We start from the raw sequence: 16657 nt of genomic DNA, 5'->3' as shown, positions 1-16657 counted from the left end.
AAACCAGAACAAAAATTTCCGTCACTGAGAGTCGAACTTAGGACCCCTCGCTCCGCAGCGCAGGGCGCGAAACGATTCAGCCACAAACGGCACATTCCTTGCCACACTAACGGCGAGCTATTTATATACACCATTTGCCAGTGGCGGTACTCAGATATCGGTGGTACATCAGCGTGTTTTCGTTATCACTAGGGAGATGGTGCGAAGGGCTCGAAGAGCGCGCTTTAAAGGTCGTCGCCCCATGTGTATGAGCGCACGCCTCTACAGGGCGTGGTCGCTCGTGGGCGGAACGAAGGTCACTTCGCTCGCTGCAGCGGCCGCTTTTGGGAAAGGAGTGCGCTGCTCACACAGAAATAAGTTACAACTGTGACAGTTCGCGCTCGTCCTGTGTATGTTCGTACAGCGCACCCTTTCTGCTTGCGCAGTGCGTCGCAAGTTTCGAGCTGCTTGCCGTTCTTCGCGTGACATTACAATTTGTTGCTGTAGCATTCACTCCTTCGCCCTTGGGGCGAAAGAATGCACAACAAACGCTCAACTACGTCTGTGAAGACACGTTTCACTTCCGTGTTATACCGATTCCTATGACAGTGGGACCAGCCATGTTTTTTTTTTGCCTTTGTTTAGGCATCTAAGGCTTTAGCCTGAATAGCTTCTGTTGTGAACATCTCATAGTTGCAATGGCACTGGCGCTGATTCTGGCAGTAAGCTGTTGTAAGTGCCACATACATGGTTTGGGTTCTGCATGCAATTGCACTGTGCAGGCCTTTTTTCAGAGCAGTTTTATGATAAAATATGGTGCACAAGAATCGTGTCATTATGGTCGATATTCCCTCGGAGCTCCCACTTTCACTCTGAAATTTTGCTAAGGCAGACTAAAGAATATTCTCCGGAGGCGATTATGTGTCTAGTGCATTTAGTGTGGCCTAGTATTGCCATAATATATGGTGAAGCCATTGAGGTCACCCTAGGCGTTGCTTGCCTGCTGAGCAGTCAACCTCGGTGAAAGCCAATTATACGCAGAGACAGAGTTCTTGAACATGTACAGTAAATGAGGAATTCTTTTTAGCTACTGCTGACATGGTACAGAATGAGATGGAGTGAAGGTGTTGTCAGTAAAATATTAGCTTGCACTCGCTCAAGTTAGCTAATATTGTCTTTGATGTAATTTGGCACTCTGATGTTTGGAAAAATACTCCCGTTTTTTTGGTAAAGCGAATGAAAAGTAAGCTCTCCTGTTCAGTTTGTTACCAAGGCTGTCTAAGTCGAGACCCTTACAATTCAGAAAGCAGCAAATGCCAGGCAACCATATTACTCAGTCCATGATTAGTTACAGTCGTACGGATCTAGCAGGCAATAAAGCGAAAGAAAGCATAAAAATATCTCGGCTGATCCTTTAATTGAATTCTGCATTTTTGCTCCCTTCATGCAGCACAGCGTCATCCAGCAAAAACGACCACCCGCAACTCGACGAAAAGGCAAATCCGTACCTGAGCATGTCGTCAGAGCAACTTCTGGAGATGGACCGCGAAGTTGAGGACGAATGCAGCGGCGACGATGATGACGACGTAGAACAGAGCAAAGAGAACGCGGAAAAGACGCAAGACGAAGAATCGAGCCAGGACTCTTGCATGCTGGGTGGTACTACGAAGAATAACTCAGAGACCGAGTCGTCAGCGGAGTCGCTCTCGGGGGGCGAGTGTCCGCGCGGATGGAGCAAGCGACGGCGCCGGAAAAGAGGGCGCGAATGTCTGACTGAAGATGAAGAAGCATCGCAACCACCAAAGTTTCCGAGGAGTGAACTGCCGGAGGACAGTGATCGGTCAAACACAGAAAGGTCCACAGACGAGTGGTCAAACGGTTCAGTCGGGTCGGTCGATGAGGAGATGGCCGCAGCCGTGGAAAGGGAATTTCTGGGTCTTTGAGACCTTTGTGACAACGCAAATGCATGTATCTTTGGCGCCTGCTTGTGATGTGATTATGCCGTAGCTAGTAAAGTCTGAAAAAAAAAAAAAGATTTTAAGAAAAAATGGTGCTGTGCAGAAGTATATCTTCTTTATTTAAAGGCTGTGAATCTTTGTTTGTTCTGATACATGTTTTAAGTGACTTTTGGAGCTGTGAGAAGTTCACGTGCTTTTTGTTTGTAAAATGATGACACTTTGCATGTACATATTCAAATTTGCAACTCTTATTTTTTTTATTTGATGCTGAAGTATCGATCAAGGCAGATTCTGACGGCAAAATTCACTGGCTTGTCGCAGTAAGGTGAGACATCAAATCGAATCCAGTTACTATATCAAACTCAGACAGAATCGCAGAACAGTTCAATATACTACTTTTGCTACTATGCTATACCATACAGGGTGTTTCAAGAATTGTCTGAAAATTCTCAAAATTAAGTGAAATGAAATCTTCGCTCGCTGCCTTCATAAGTTCTTTTTCCCTATTGGCAGACATCTTAAGATGACATACTCATGACAGCATTAATTACAGAAATTAAAATTAACTATTTTTTTAGAGGACATAAGTTTTCGGGTCAAATGTTAGAACTGAAGTGCTTTCTGCCAAAAACCCATGCCCCTTTTAGATTTCCAAAAACGGCCTCTGGTAATTAATATGTAGTGCTGAAATTCAAGCAGCTTCAATGGTGAAACCCAAATCGAAGTGCCAATGAGTGAAAGAAGCAGATGATGACATCACTCTTTTGTAAAACGACTATAGTGTCGTTAGCACTGCATTCGTTAACATACATACGCTATTCGTGTTATAATCACAAGCGCAGGACACACACACATGAAGCGAAGTAGCCCCATGGTTGATCTACCGACGCTCGCTCATTTTGGATGCCTCTGAAGAGTGCGGCAGTTGCACTTTTGCGTTTCGGTTTCACTGCCGAAATTGCTTGGATTTGATCACTCTGCAAAAATTACCAGCAGTTTCATTTTGGTAGTCAGAAAGCGGCAATGGGCTTTTTGCAGGAAATGCTCCAATTCTCCCACGTGACCTGACTGCCTGTCTCATTTAATGAAAAAGATAATCTAGATTCTTTAATTATTGCCGTAATTGATGTCTCTAGTCATCTTAAGTTGTCCGCCGATCCAGAATGAGTAAGTATGAAGGCTGCAAACATTTTCCGTATGTCTGAAGATTTTCACACACATTTCTTGAAACATCCCGCACATATATTCTATGAAATGAAAACGTGCCTGTGTGAAGCTTACTGAAATGTCATCTCGAGCAGTCTCGCGAGATAACGACAGGTAGGAGTTTACCTACCAATTAAAATTTGCAACATCGTGACGTCATGATGACATCACGTAATGATGTCACCACATGACATTGTTGCTTGGTCAAAGGTAGGCCGATCATGGATACAGTGCAAAAACAAGTGATGTGTAGAAAGCTTGCAGTGCCTCAGATCCCGGAGGCAGTGAAAAAGCACATTAGGTGTAGGAAGCTTTCAGAAAGTGGCGGGGGAGAATCACTACATCGACTGAGAAGAAAAAGAAGATGGTTTTCGCCTTCGAGTCGTCTTCGGTAAGTGCACGAGGGACCCTGTGAGTTTTTTCCTCTCTCCGCGTTACACGGCTGTGTTGCAGGTAAGCTAAGGCAAATGGTCCATTGATAGTATTGTGCAAATATCACTTTTTGGTTCAAAGTGAATGGTAATTAATATGAAATAATTTGAAAGCGAATTCAATTGGCTTGTGCGAATAGTAAATTTTAGGTTCGAAGCGAATTGGAAGGGAATAGTTATATTAGCTGAATAACTTCGAATCGAATTTGAATAGTATATGCCACATATTTTAAAGAAAAATGAGCATATTTGTCAGGACCCAAGCAAGCTGCACAATGTTATTTTAAAATTGTAACAAGGCACGTGCAAATGTCATTCTTTTCGGTTCAAAGGAAGTGGAAGCAACTGTGAATAGTAGCGGGATTGGGCTTTCAGTAGAATGCAAGTGGTAACCTGTAAAATATAATACGTTTTAAAATTTACTATGCTTGGAGCATATAAGCCGGTATAACAAGCTTTTAAACTTTAAAAAATGATGAATCGATGTGAGGGTAATATGTTCTCTTAACCTTGAAGTAGGGCTTCGCGGCAGTGCGCATTTTCCCTGGAGAGGTGTATTCACGGTATAGCACCCCTCCACTGCAGTGAAACCACTTTTACAAGGGGGTTACAAGCAGACTAATATACGCCTATCCGTTCATTTCGAATACTTCCAAATTTTCAATAATTTAAACTCAAATCGAAGCGAATTCGAATACTGTATTATTCGCTCGAATATTCGAAGTGCTCGAATATTCGTGCAAGCCTAGAATTCAAGCAGTAGCAGGATTTGAATAGTAGTAACGTGCAAGTTACAGGGAGTAAGATACGCGAAGTTTTAAGAATTGCCCAGCTTTGCCCATATAAGCCTGCATAGTATGCTTATAAACTAAAGAGATAATAATCGCGGGGCAGGTGGTATGCCCACTTTTCCTCTAAGTGAGGCAGTGTGAATTTGCCATGAATAGGGGAAACCCGCACCGTGGAGGGGCGCTGCGGTGCCGGGAAGAAAAACCAGCTCTCATTAACTACCGAAAGGGCAATAATGAAATAAAGAGGGATGCATTTTACGACAATTCAAGGGGAATCGTTTTACTGTTTGAAGCGAGGTCGGGTTGCTTTAGAACGCGTAGTTACAAAGCGAGATTCAGTAAAGAACAACAATGCACATGCTGTGGTGAAGCTAACGAAACGCCGGAGCATGTTCTGATTGAATGTCGAGATATATATCCACCAAGGTGTACGTTACTAAACGAGCCTACATGAAGCCTTGGGTTCTAGGGACAATGGAAAGCTGAACACGCCCACGACAGAAATAAGCAAGAGGGTGTGTCCAGATAAGATCGAACACGAGGTCCCAGTCACCATTCCCGATTTTGACGAAATTTACCTTAGGTGTAGGCATTACACCCAGAACAATGGTTTCGAAGTTAGTTTCGCGAAAAAAAAAAATGTTCGCCTGAAAAAATTAATATACAACTTTTGGCCGCAAGGAACACATTACCGCCAATTTTGCGATTTCTTAATTTTGAGCGCATCTACGGAAAAAACAGTGCACTTCTTGGTCACAATATTTATTACTCTTAAAGAATAAGAGAAATACAATCTTATGAGTCTATTATTTTCTTTGCTTGTTGAAGCCCTTTTGAAGGAAAAAATCACAAACTTGGTAAATCGCACAAAATAGCTGTATGTCAGGAATTTATTGCTGTAAGCAAGTTAAAGTGAGAATAATGAAAATCGGTACATATTAACTTTGATACTTTCGCTCTCTTTTAAAATAATTTGCCTGGTTTTATCGCGCTCCGTTTCACTCGATAATTGGGCTGAAACGTAAGTGATTTGCAAAAACGCCGAGCTTTGAAAATGATTTTCTCAAAAAGGCCATTCTAAATTTTTTCTAAAATTCCTCTGAATGAAGTCAAGGACCTCATATACCATTCTACATAAGAAAACGTTGCATTATTTTGGTTGCTAACAAGTTAAAGTGCGTCAAATGTGACCGAGCCAGCTTAGCGGCCGCGTCGTTCGTTATGAGCTGAAACTCGGATATAAGTTGTTAAAAATACTTGTACGTGACATAATCACAAATCAGCAGCTCCACACCAACAAATGCGCTTCGTTGCATATTATGTCATTTGTTGGCACTTAGCAGCCTTTAACTTTCACGGTGATGCATTCCTTCTCTCGTTTGTCCTCTGAGCGTAGTTTGGCGCGCAAGCGGAGCTCATCCGCAGTCGAAGCGGCACTCATGTAATGTGAGTGCCCACAGCATCGAGCGACCGCTGCTGCGGGTTTGTCAAGCGACTGATCGCAAGACAAAGCTTGCTGAACCATGACAGCTGGCGGCGCATTTGTTGGTGTGAAGCTGCTGATTTGCGAGAGAGAAAAACTTTATTTGCAAGTGTGTTTGGACCCCCCGGGTCCCTGGATTATGTCACGTACAAGTATTTTTAAGAACTTATATCCGAGTTTCAGCACATAACGAACGACGCGGCCACTAGGCTGGCATGGTCACATTTGACGCTAAGGGCGTCCTCAGAACTTATTGCAGGGAGGTGCAGGGGGGGGGGGGAGAGGGAGAGATCCAGCACTGACAGCTTTCAATTCCGCGACATGACCTGCACGATTAATAAGTAGTGTGCAACGTGCGAAATTAGTTGGAAATAGAGAAGGCCGGGACTTGAGCGTGCTAATCAAGCTGTGTAGCTCATTGCTACCGCATAGAAAAATATCCGAAATTCCAGAGAGGGGCAGATGCCCCCCCTTGCACTCCCCTCCGGACGCCCATATTTGACGCCCTATAACTTGTAAGCAACGAAAATAATGGAACCTTTTTTTGTGCAGAATGGTAGATGACGTCCTTGAGTTCAATCAGAGAGATTTAAAAAAAATTGAAAATGGCCTTTTTGAGAAAACTATTTTCAAAGTTCGGAATTTTTGGTACATCACTTACGTTTCAGCCGAATTATCGAGTGAAACGGAGTGCGATAAAACCACGCAAATTATTTTAAAAGGGAACGAATGTATCAAAGTTAAAATGTACCGATTTTTATTATTTTCACTTTAACTTGCTTACAACAATAAATTCCTGAAATACAGGTATTTTGTGCGAATTGCCAAGTTTGTTTTTCTTCAAAAGTGCTTCGACAAGCAAGAAAAATCATAGACTCATAAGATTGTATTTCACTTGTTCTTTGAGGGAAATAAATATTGTGACCATGAAGTGCACCGTTTTTTCCTTAGGTGCGCTCAAAATTCAGAAATTGCGAAATTGGCGGAAATTTTTTTTTCGCGGCCAAAATTTGTATATTTTTCTCAGGCAAACAATTTTTTTTTCGCAAAACTAACTTCGAAACCATTGTCCTGGGTATAATGCCTAGGCCTACAGTAAATTTTATCAAAATCGGGAATGGTGACCGGAGCCTCGTGTTCGATCTTTCTGGACACACCCAAGGGACGGTTAGAGCATTGGCGGCAGAAAACTGGAGAGAAAGGACAAAAATAAATAGTGGGGAAAATAAGGACGTTCTGTCGTAAGGGGCAGAGAACTGGGCTGTGAATTCTTTTTTTTTTTCCTTTAGCAAGATCGATTTAATCGAAGTAGACAAGGCATTAGGCCAACATAAAAAGAAAATACGGCAGATCCCACGTACCGTGGGCGTCGATGTTATGCGAAGCATGCGGCAGGAAGGTGATTGTGGTGTAATTTTTTTTTTGACTGAGCGAAACGTGACGCTAAAAATTTGTATAAATTTTATACGCACACATATATATTGAAGAGCCGCATATGTGTAATATAACCAGTTGTTTGCAGTTGGGTAACGCTGCCAACGGCAACGTGGGTATTACCAACACCAGAAGCGGTAAGCTGTTTATACTTGTCCCTTATGATTGAGAACGCACGCACGTTTCACGAACGCGTGTGCATGTGTGCAAGAAGTTCTTAACAGTTCTTGAACAAGGTCATCATCACCGTGGGCAGTGAGCACCAGCAGCTGGTCAGGACTTGTTATTGGATCCGGTCGTGATCGCGGTGAGGAGGGATCCATGTGAAGTACGAGGTATAGTACAGCTGTTGGAAATCGTGGATGCCTAGGTGATTTCGTCGACAAATTTTGTGTCGATAGCGCCGGCGACATGTGGGAACCTGAAGTCACCCTACGCGTTGGTCAGTTATAGGCCGTCGAGGCTGGTAGGCCTGAATAGTACTACATAGAGCAACATCAGTGGATGGCACTTGGCGTATTCGTGATGACCTGGGCGTATGTGGCCTACGTAGCCTAGTCTACAAAGCGGTTGTCAGTCAATCTGGCATCATCCTCGGTCAGCATGAGGCCATCGCCCAGCCTCGAAAGAAATGAAGAAGACACTGCGTCGTTCTGGCGGACTAAGTGCATTTTACGGTGCGATGAAGTGAATATCATACGTAAATTTTGTAGATGTATTCCTCCGGGGTCGAGCAATGCTTCAATATAGCTTGTTGAATCATAGGAATACAAATGTAATGTTTAATACACTGCTATAAAAGCGGTGCCAACAATAGAACCACAGATGTTAATCTCATATGACACCTGTATCGTAGGAGTACCCATCGAAGGAATATTATGTAGTCTTTATTGCTTTCTTGCAAAATTAGATAGCCAGCACCATAACCACCACTGACGTTGCAACGACATTACGCCTGCATAGGCTGTTTTTACAAACCAGATTATATACCTGGCGTGGCTCTAAGGTAAAATACCTGATTGCCACGCAGAATGCTTGGGTTCGATTCCTGTTGGGATCCTAATTTTCATTCTTTCCATTCGTCGGGTCAACGCTGCCGATATTGGCTTTTTTTCTTAACGCTCTCGCATTTAATTTGCCAACGTCTGTTCTCGCCGTTCCTAGGTAGATATAAACTGTCAATCACCTGTGGCGCATACCCGTACACCACTGCCCGTGGTAAACGGGTATGTGCCACACCTGTCTGGAGGAAAGAGTTTGATGACGTACGGGACAGGATTTTCGCGTTATTCATGTCATGACCCGACAATCATATTCGTCAAATCGTCTTACCCTCCCATGCCAAGTTTGGTCTAACACGAGTTAAGGAGGCGACCATGAGAGCACTCAGACGTAGGCGGCTAGATAGATGGATAGATAGATACGTAGATAGAAACGCTCAAAGTGCCAAAGGTTCGCTAAGAAATGCTTTGCATTTAAAACGACTGTGGTGGTACACGTGTCACCGCCCCGTTCCATCCATCCATCCTGCCGCTGAGTGTGGTGTGGAGAAAAAAAAAAATCACAGCATATCCACGGAGTGAATGATGATGAGTGGGCGAAGCTGCGGAGGTTCATCGGTAAACCGTGAATCTTCCGTGAATTCTGCCCAGTACATCATCACCGACGTGAGATCGGGCGCGTTTATACTAAAGGTTCGATGGGTTATGACGACTTGCAGCTCACTTTAATTTTACATGTACGCTGTGAATTTTCATTGTTTAGAAAACCATTGCTTTAGAAAACATCTGGCGTCTTTCGTTAAACAGCTGGCGTATTTTCGTTTTGCTTTAGAAACATCTGGCGTTCTTTCGTTTTTCTTTTACAAAACATCTGGCGTCTTTCGTTGGTTGATTTCATCAATCAACGGCGTTTTGAACAAAATTTTTATTGTTTAATCACGCACAGGAGAAATCTCACCAGGCACTACCTTGGAGGTAAAGAATGGATGCTAATGGGAATGAGAGACAGAAGAAGTCGGCTTTTAGCTAACGCTGCGAATTTTTTATTGTTCAACAACGCACAGGAAAAATCTCCCACCGGCACAACCTTGGAGGTCAAAGCGTAAGACTGGTTTACGCACTACGACTACGACTACGAGGGATGAACGGGTGCCGCCTTAAGGAGCTTCGCCCCTAAAACGCCAGGCCTGCGCTGAAACCGCAGCACAGTCACAGCGAAAGCTGGAAGACCGGCGTTTCTAGAGCCCGTTGTAAGCTCTCTTGGTGCTACAATACAAGTAGACTAGAAAGGTACCCACTACGCCATAAATCACAATTTTTGTGAAGTTGGGAAGCACCTACTAAGCCATTATTCGTCATTCTGCGGAGAAGCGAGGCACCAACTACACGTCTGTAAGGCATTAGGTGAACTTTGTTGACGCGACGACTGATGACGATGAAGAATTATGGCTCAGCTCTTTGTAATGGGTTGGAAGCTTTAAACGGCCCACCAGTTATGTAATTTGCATTGGGTGACGCCCGCTCGCTATTTCCCTCTCCCATCATGCTGTATAACATACGTTGACGTGGGAAAGAGACGGGAGGGGAAGAACTTTACTGAGACCCCGAGGAAATGGATCATGCGCTCATGGGCTTCCTTGGCAACCAATCCAAGTGCAAGGAACCCACTACGCTATAAAGCATTGTAATTTTACTGAGACCCCGAGGAAATGGATCTGCGCTTATAGCTTTCTTGGTAACCAATACAAGTGCACTTGCGAGGAACACACTACGCTCTAAATCATTCTAATTTTTGAGAAGTAGGGCAGCAGGCATGCCTGCTGCCCTACGAAAAATGGCACAGTGCACTGTGCCATTTTTCGTCATTTTACGGAGATCCGTGGTACCTGCTAAACGCATGTAAGGCATTATGCGCACTTTGTTGGTGCTGTGTCTGATGACAACGATGAATTATGGCAAAGATCTTTGTAATGGCTTGGAAGGATTTCACAACCTACTCGTTGCGCAATTCGCATTGTGTGACGCCTGGTTACAGAATTCGCGTTGTGCGACGCTTGGTGCTTATTTTACTCTTCTACCACGCTATATTGCATATGATAATGTGGTTCCTTCCCGACATGAAGCCTGTATAGGACCTTTTTGCAAAGCAGTTCAAGTACCGGCATGGCTCAGAGGTTGAATACTGGGCTCCCACGCAGAGGGCCTAGGTTCGAACCTCGTTCCATCCTGGAATTTTTTTCTTATTTCGTTTTTTTTCTTATTTCGATCGATACTGGTTACGGACACCGGCGGCGGCGGCGGCGGCGGACAACTACGCCACCAAAGACGGCCGTTGAAATGATCTCATAACAGCTTTCGCTGTAAAACTCGTTATGCGACTGTACACCTTTCCGCTCTCCCCTTGACGCCGCCTTGATAATAACAATAATATCGGCTTTTACGTGCCAAAACCACGATATGATTATGAGGCACGCCGTAGTGGGGGGGCTTCGGAAATTCTGACCATCGGTGTTCTTCAACGTGCACTGACATTGCACTGTGCACGGGCCTCCTAGCGTTTCGCCTCCATCTAAATGCGACCGCAGCGGTGGGTATCGAACCCGCGACTTTCGGGTCAGTAGCCGAGCACCGTAACCGTTACACCACCGCGGCGGACTTCACGCCGGCTTGAGTCCCCGTAGCTTTGCACGCACGCTGCACGCGCTCTGCACCGCGTCGTCTTCTACGGTGTCCGCCATTTTCACGCCTCCTCCGATCTGCGGACGCGTTGCCGGCACGTGTGTAAGCAGTTTGCAGGCAATACGGGGGATTTGTGGAAACTGTAGTACTGCGGAAAGGCATATTAATGCGTGATCATGTTTAAACAAACAATATTTTTATGAGTTAAGTCTAACAGCACTATGAAGTTCGCCACTTCACGCTGTCATCTTATGGTGCTGTCAGAAACCGCTTTTAAACGCGCTGCGACCGCTTGTTGGCATGATAGTTTATTTTTGTAAACTGGGTCGTTTGACACTGGCTGATCTTGCTCTGCAGATGCAAAAGAGTGCGTTTGCTCAGGCCTTAGTGCAGAGCAATAAATAATGGAAGGTCGAAGGACCATATCACTTGGCATTGCTGCTCTTCGGGAAGATTTGCGCGGCGAAGCTGTGCTGCCTCGAAACACTCATTATGCAGCAATGATAACAAAATTCCTTGAGGACATGTCGACAGTAAAGATAATCAGTTCATAAGTGACAAATCAATACGCAATTGTTGCCTCGAGGTTTTGATCAAGATGCACGCTTTTATTATCTACCGTTACTTCTTACACGTCTTTGGCAGGCCTGCTGGGGCATGAGAACATAAACTAGGAAAATTATCATTAAATACGTTAATACAAAGCAAATGTCGATATCACTGTGTGGCTGAACCCTTTCCTCTAGAAACGTGTGGCACATACCCGTTTACCACGGGCCACGGTGTACGGGTATGCGCCACAGGTGATGACTGTTTATATCTGCCCAGGAACGCCGAGAACAGACATTGGTAACTTAAATGCGAGAACGTCAAGCAAAAAAAAACCGACATCAGCAGCGTTGACCCGACGAATGGAAAGAATGAAAATTAGGATCTCAGCAGGAATCGAACCCAAGCACTCCGCGTGGCAATCAGTTATTCTACCACAGAGCCACGCCAGGTCTATAAACTGGTTTAGAAAAACTGCCTGTGAAGGCGTAATGTCAGTGCAACGTCAGTGGTGGTTGTAGTGGTGGCTATATAATTTTACTACATAGCAATAAACACTACATATGTACTCCTACGACGCAGGGGTCATATCACATTAACATCTGTGGTTCCAGTGCTGGCTCCGCTTTTATAGCAGTCTAATGAACATTGCATTTGTATTCCTATCATTCAGCGCTATATTAAAGCATTACTCGACCCCGGAGGAATATAATAACGAAAGTTACGTATGATATTCACAACATCGCATCGTAAAGTGGACTTAGTCCGCTAGAACGACGCAATATGGCCTCATGCTGGCCGAAAATGATGACAGATTGACTGACAGCCGCTTTGTAGACTAGGCTACGTAGGTCACATACGCCCAGGTAATAACGAATACGACAAGCGCCATCCACTGATGATGGTCTACGTAGCACTATTCAGGCCTACCAGCCTCGACGGCCTATAAGTGACCAGCGCGAAGGGTGACTTCAGGTTCCGACATGTCGCCGGCTCTATCGACAGACAATTTGTCGACGAAATGACCGAGGTATCCACGATTACCAACAGCTGTACTATACTTCATACTTCACTACACATGGGCCCCTCGTCACCGCGATCAGGACCGTATCCGATAACAAGTCATGACCAGCTGCTGGTGCTCCTTGATCACGGTGATGATCACCTTGTTCAAGAACTGTCAAGAACCTCTTCCACAGATGCACACGGGTTTGTGAAACGTGCGTGTGCGTTCTCTATCATGAGGGCAAGTATAAGCACTACATATCAGCTTACCGCTTCTGGTGTTGGTAATACCCACGTTGCCGTTGGCAGCGTTACACAACCGTAAACAACTGGTTATGACGCATACAACGCATATAGTGCATTTGCGGCTCTACAACATATACGTGTGCCTATAAAATTTATACAAATCATTAGGGTCATTTTGTAATGTTTGGCTCCGTAAAAAAATTACGCCACAGTGATCTTCCCGCCACATGCTTCGCGTAACATCGGCCCCCAATGTGCGTGGGATCTGCCGAATTTTTCTTTCTTTTTTTTTGTTTCTTCGGTACAACTGGTATCGTGGCGATGCAGAGCCAGAACAATTTTTCGGGCGCAGACATCACAACTCTTACGCCAACTTTACCACCATTTTTTAAAGATTGTGCGCGATGCTATGCATGTAAAGAATAACTTCTATGTTTCTAGGTTGGGTGGTTTTCTAATGATTCCCCTTATTTTCTTTTTCACGCCGAGCAGCCGTGGCTTTCTGCTGTGTCAGCCGAAGCGCATCAGCATCAGACACGATATCCTGTGGGTAACCGGCCACCGTTAGGCGACGCATCTGCGCGATGAAACTTTGACGCGTGCCGTTACTGCATGTTTTTCTGAGCGCATTATCTAAAGAGGAGCTGATTATGGCTGCCTTCACATATTTGGTGTGAGCGGACCTAAGGGGCAGTAATTGTTCCTGGCTACGTGGATCGTACAGCCAACATAAGTCAGTTTTTGAAAACATGATGGAGAGGTCTAAAAGCTTTAGACGGCGTTGATGGGGCAACTCGTACGTGACCACTAGGGGTCTTAGACATTCTTCGAATATTGCCCACGTCTGAGCCGCATCACAGGAAAAACATCATCAGCGCTGTTTAGCACAACCAAAAAATCGTCCACATCCGAAACACTTTTAACACTCTTGTGTCTTAACATTTAACGGATCAATACACGCGTGAGGTTCTGGAGGCACCTCAAATGTAACGTGAAGGTAGCAGTTGCGTAAGCATGACCTCAATATCGTTGACAAAGAAGGAAATGGCCTTCTTGGAGGGGGCGCTACATCTAGGGGAGTACTTAGTTGATGCACGCTAGTACACTGCGCACCTGTGTAATCCCTTCTTCACTTCTGTCACACATGTATGTATATATGTCTCACCTTGATAATAAGTTCAGTTGCAAGTTTCCGCCTGTCTGTGCCTGTTTCATTCGTCTAAGAAAATATTTTGGAGCAAGAAGTAGTAGAACATGGAGTATCGATCCTAGTAACACGCTTTGTTGCTATAACGTTGCGACAATGTTACCTTCCTACATAGCCTGAACGGGGCAATGCCCGCTTTTTGTCGCATTCTGGTAACATTCAAAGGCAACATTGTCACAACTGATGAAACATTTTTGCAACGCTGCTTGAATGTTTGTACAACATTTAGGCAGCTTTTAAGTAACCTGATTGCACCGTGCATCAGTGTTGATGCAACGTTTTTGTAACGTTGCTTGGACGTTCCTGCAACATTGTAGTAACCTTCGAGTAACTGATGCGCAACATATAGCAACATTGATGCAACATTCTTGCAATGCTGCTTCAATGTTTCAGCAACATTAGGGCAACCTTTGAGTAACTTAAAGGGACACTAAAGGCGAATAACAATTTATGTCAGAGTGAAAGCTCAATGTATGACAACGTCTAAAACGGCAGTATTATCAACAGCAGTGCCCTACTTACCGAGAAATTATGCTAAATGTATCACACGACGAGCGCCACGAGCGGCACATTTTGGAAATGATCCGGAAGAAGTGAGAAAGTTTGGCTACAGTTAATCACTCGCAATCAAACTAGCTGCAATAAAAAACGAACCTTCCGTGCATCAAGATACGTAATAAAATGCAGCTTGTTCGTTTCTGTTTGATTCATGGAAAAAAAAGCCGCACCTCCCCGAAGGGGATCGTGGGGAAATGCGAATGCATTTGGGTGCACCCGATGAGTGTGCGATTAATTAATGAAAAGAGGCGAGAGTGTGCACGTAAGCATTATTTATTCATACGTCAGCACCTGTTCGTGTTATCGTTGTACCTGACGGCCACAATCACCGCCTTGTGGTTGCTGAAGTGCACGGTCAAAGGGTCTTTGAGGAGCATACGCGCGGCACAGTTTCGCGTAAAGACCAGATCAATGCAACTCCCGTGAATGGTAGTGGGGCACGTGTTGTCAGAGGCGGCAGAGAGACAATGCATAGAGTGCTTGGTCTGCATGTACTCCACCAGCCACTCGCCACTCTTCTTGCGCACGTCAACGTTGAAGTCGCCGAGCAAGACAATGGGATCAGAGGGTTTGGAGCGCACACGCACACTTTCCATAGCCGCGTCCATCTTCGCGGCAATGGCGTGTCGAGCGAGGTTGGGCGCGAGGTACACGGTCACCACAGACTCCGTCTCCGGTGTAGGCAAGGGTGTACAAGTCCTTGTACGGAGACGCGTCTCGAACGGGAGACGTGGCAACGGCGTGCGATATCAGTTTCCGTACTCGCATCGCGGAGCTCGCTCCGCGATGCGAGCACCCTCACCTGGTACACTCCTCCTCCCCCTTACCCTCCGCCGCTCACCACCTGCTCCGGTTGCTAGGCGCGGCGCAGCTGTTGCTAGGGGCGAGGAGGAGCGCGCGCGGAGAGATCTGTGCGCACGCCGGCCAGGGAAGCACGACAACCCCCGACTAAGAAATGCATTCGCATTTAAAACAACCTCTTTGGCGTTGGCATGGGGAACGGCGCGTGTGGTTCAAAGGTCCTGTTTTCGCCGAACTGCGCTTTGCCCGGCGCCCTGCTTCGGTCACGCAGTCGCGTCTCAGTGGTAGTTTCGGTGTCCCGTACTGCCGCGTGTGTTTTGCGCGCTCGTGAAAGTCGCTCTGAAAGTTCGACAAAATGCCGCATGCATGTGATGTTGCCGGATGTCCGAATGGCGCACGCCGCCAGTGCACGCCGCCGCGCAGTAAAGGCGGGCAACGTTGGGCACGGCAGCAGTGACGTGAGAAACACCGCTTTCAGGCGGGTGATTTGAAGTGCGCTAACGCGATGCGGACCACTAAAACGTGATTTTATTTCAAAATAAGTACTTCCTTGGCACAAAAGTAGCACTACGAGGTTTCTGGAACGTTATTTCAACAATCAACGTCGACTTAATATTTGCCTTTAGTGTCCCTTTAAGTGCTACATGCAGCATCATTTTCGCCATGCTTCTTTGATATTCCTGCAACATTTAGGCAACCTTTGAGTAACTTAGCTGCAACATACAGCAATATTATGATAATGTCGTTGGGATGCTACTTCAAAGTTTCTACAGCCTATGAGAAACCTTCGATTAACTTGCAACGTTTTTTATTCCTGTAATTCACGATGTCAATGTATATTGCCTCTCGCTTTGTTAATTGTTGTTTTCAATGCGCATAATGCAAGTGCACATGCCTGTGTTTAATTTTGTCTTTTAGTGTAAATGCCTGTGTTCGCTGTATGTCTATTTTGTAGCGTATTTCATGACAATTTCTTCTTTTTTTTTCTTTTTTCGCTTGAATTTCAGCATTTATGTGTATGCTATTTCATTGTATGTGTTTTCCACTCCTTTAAAAACCCCAGCTTGGAGTTGACAGTATTAATAAACAAACAAACAAAAACGTTCAGCCATATTCACATCAAGGCATTGCTGTGGCTTTCAGGGCTCCCTTTTCATACATTCTGTCCAGGGCGTAGTCAGAAATTTTTTTCGGGGGGGAGGGGTTCAACCATACTTTATGTATGTTCGTGCGTGCGCTTGTATGTGTGCGTGTATATATACGCAAGCAACACTGAAAAATTTCGGGGGGTTTGAACCCCCCAACCCCCCCCCCCCCTCCTGGCTACGC

This window comes from Rhipicephalus sanguineus, chromosome 7 (assembly GCF_013339695.2).
Source record: "Rhipicephalus sanguineus isolate Rsan-2018 chromosome 7, BIME_Rsan_1.4, whole genome shotgun sequence".
In the NCBI taxonomy this organism is placed as follows: domain Eukaryota; kingdom Metazoa; phylum Arthropoda; class Arachnida; order Ixodida; family Ixodidae; genus Rhipicephalus; species Rhipicephalus sanguineus.
The sequence above is the reverse complement of the archived record's forward strand: the minus strand, read 5'-3'. Positions refer to the sequence as shown.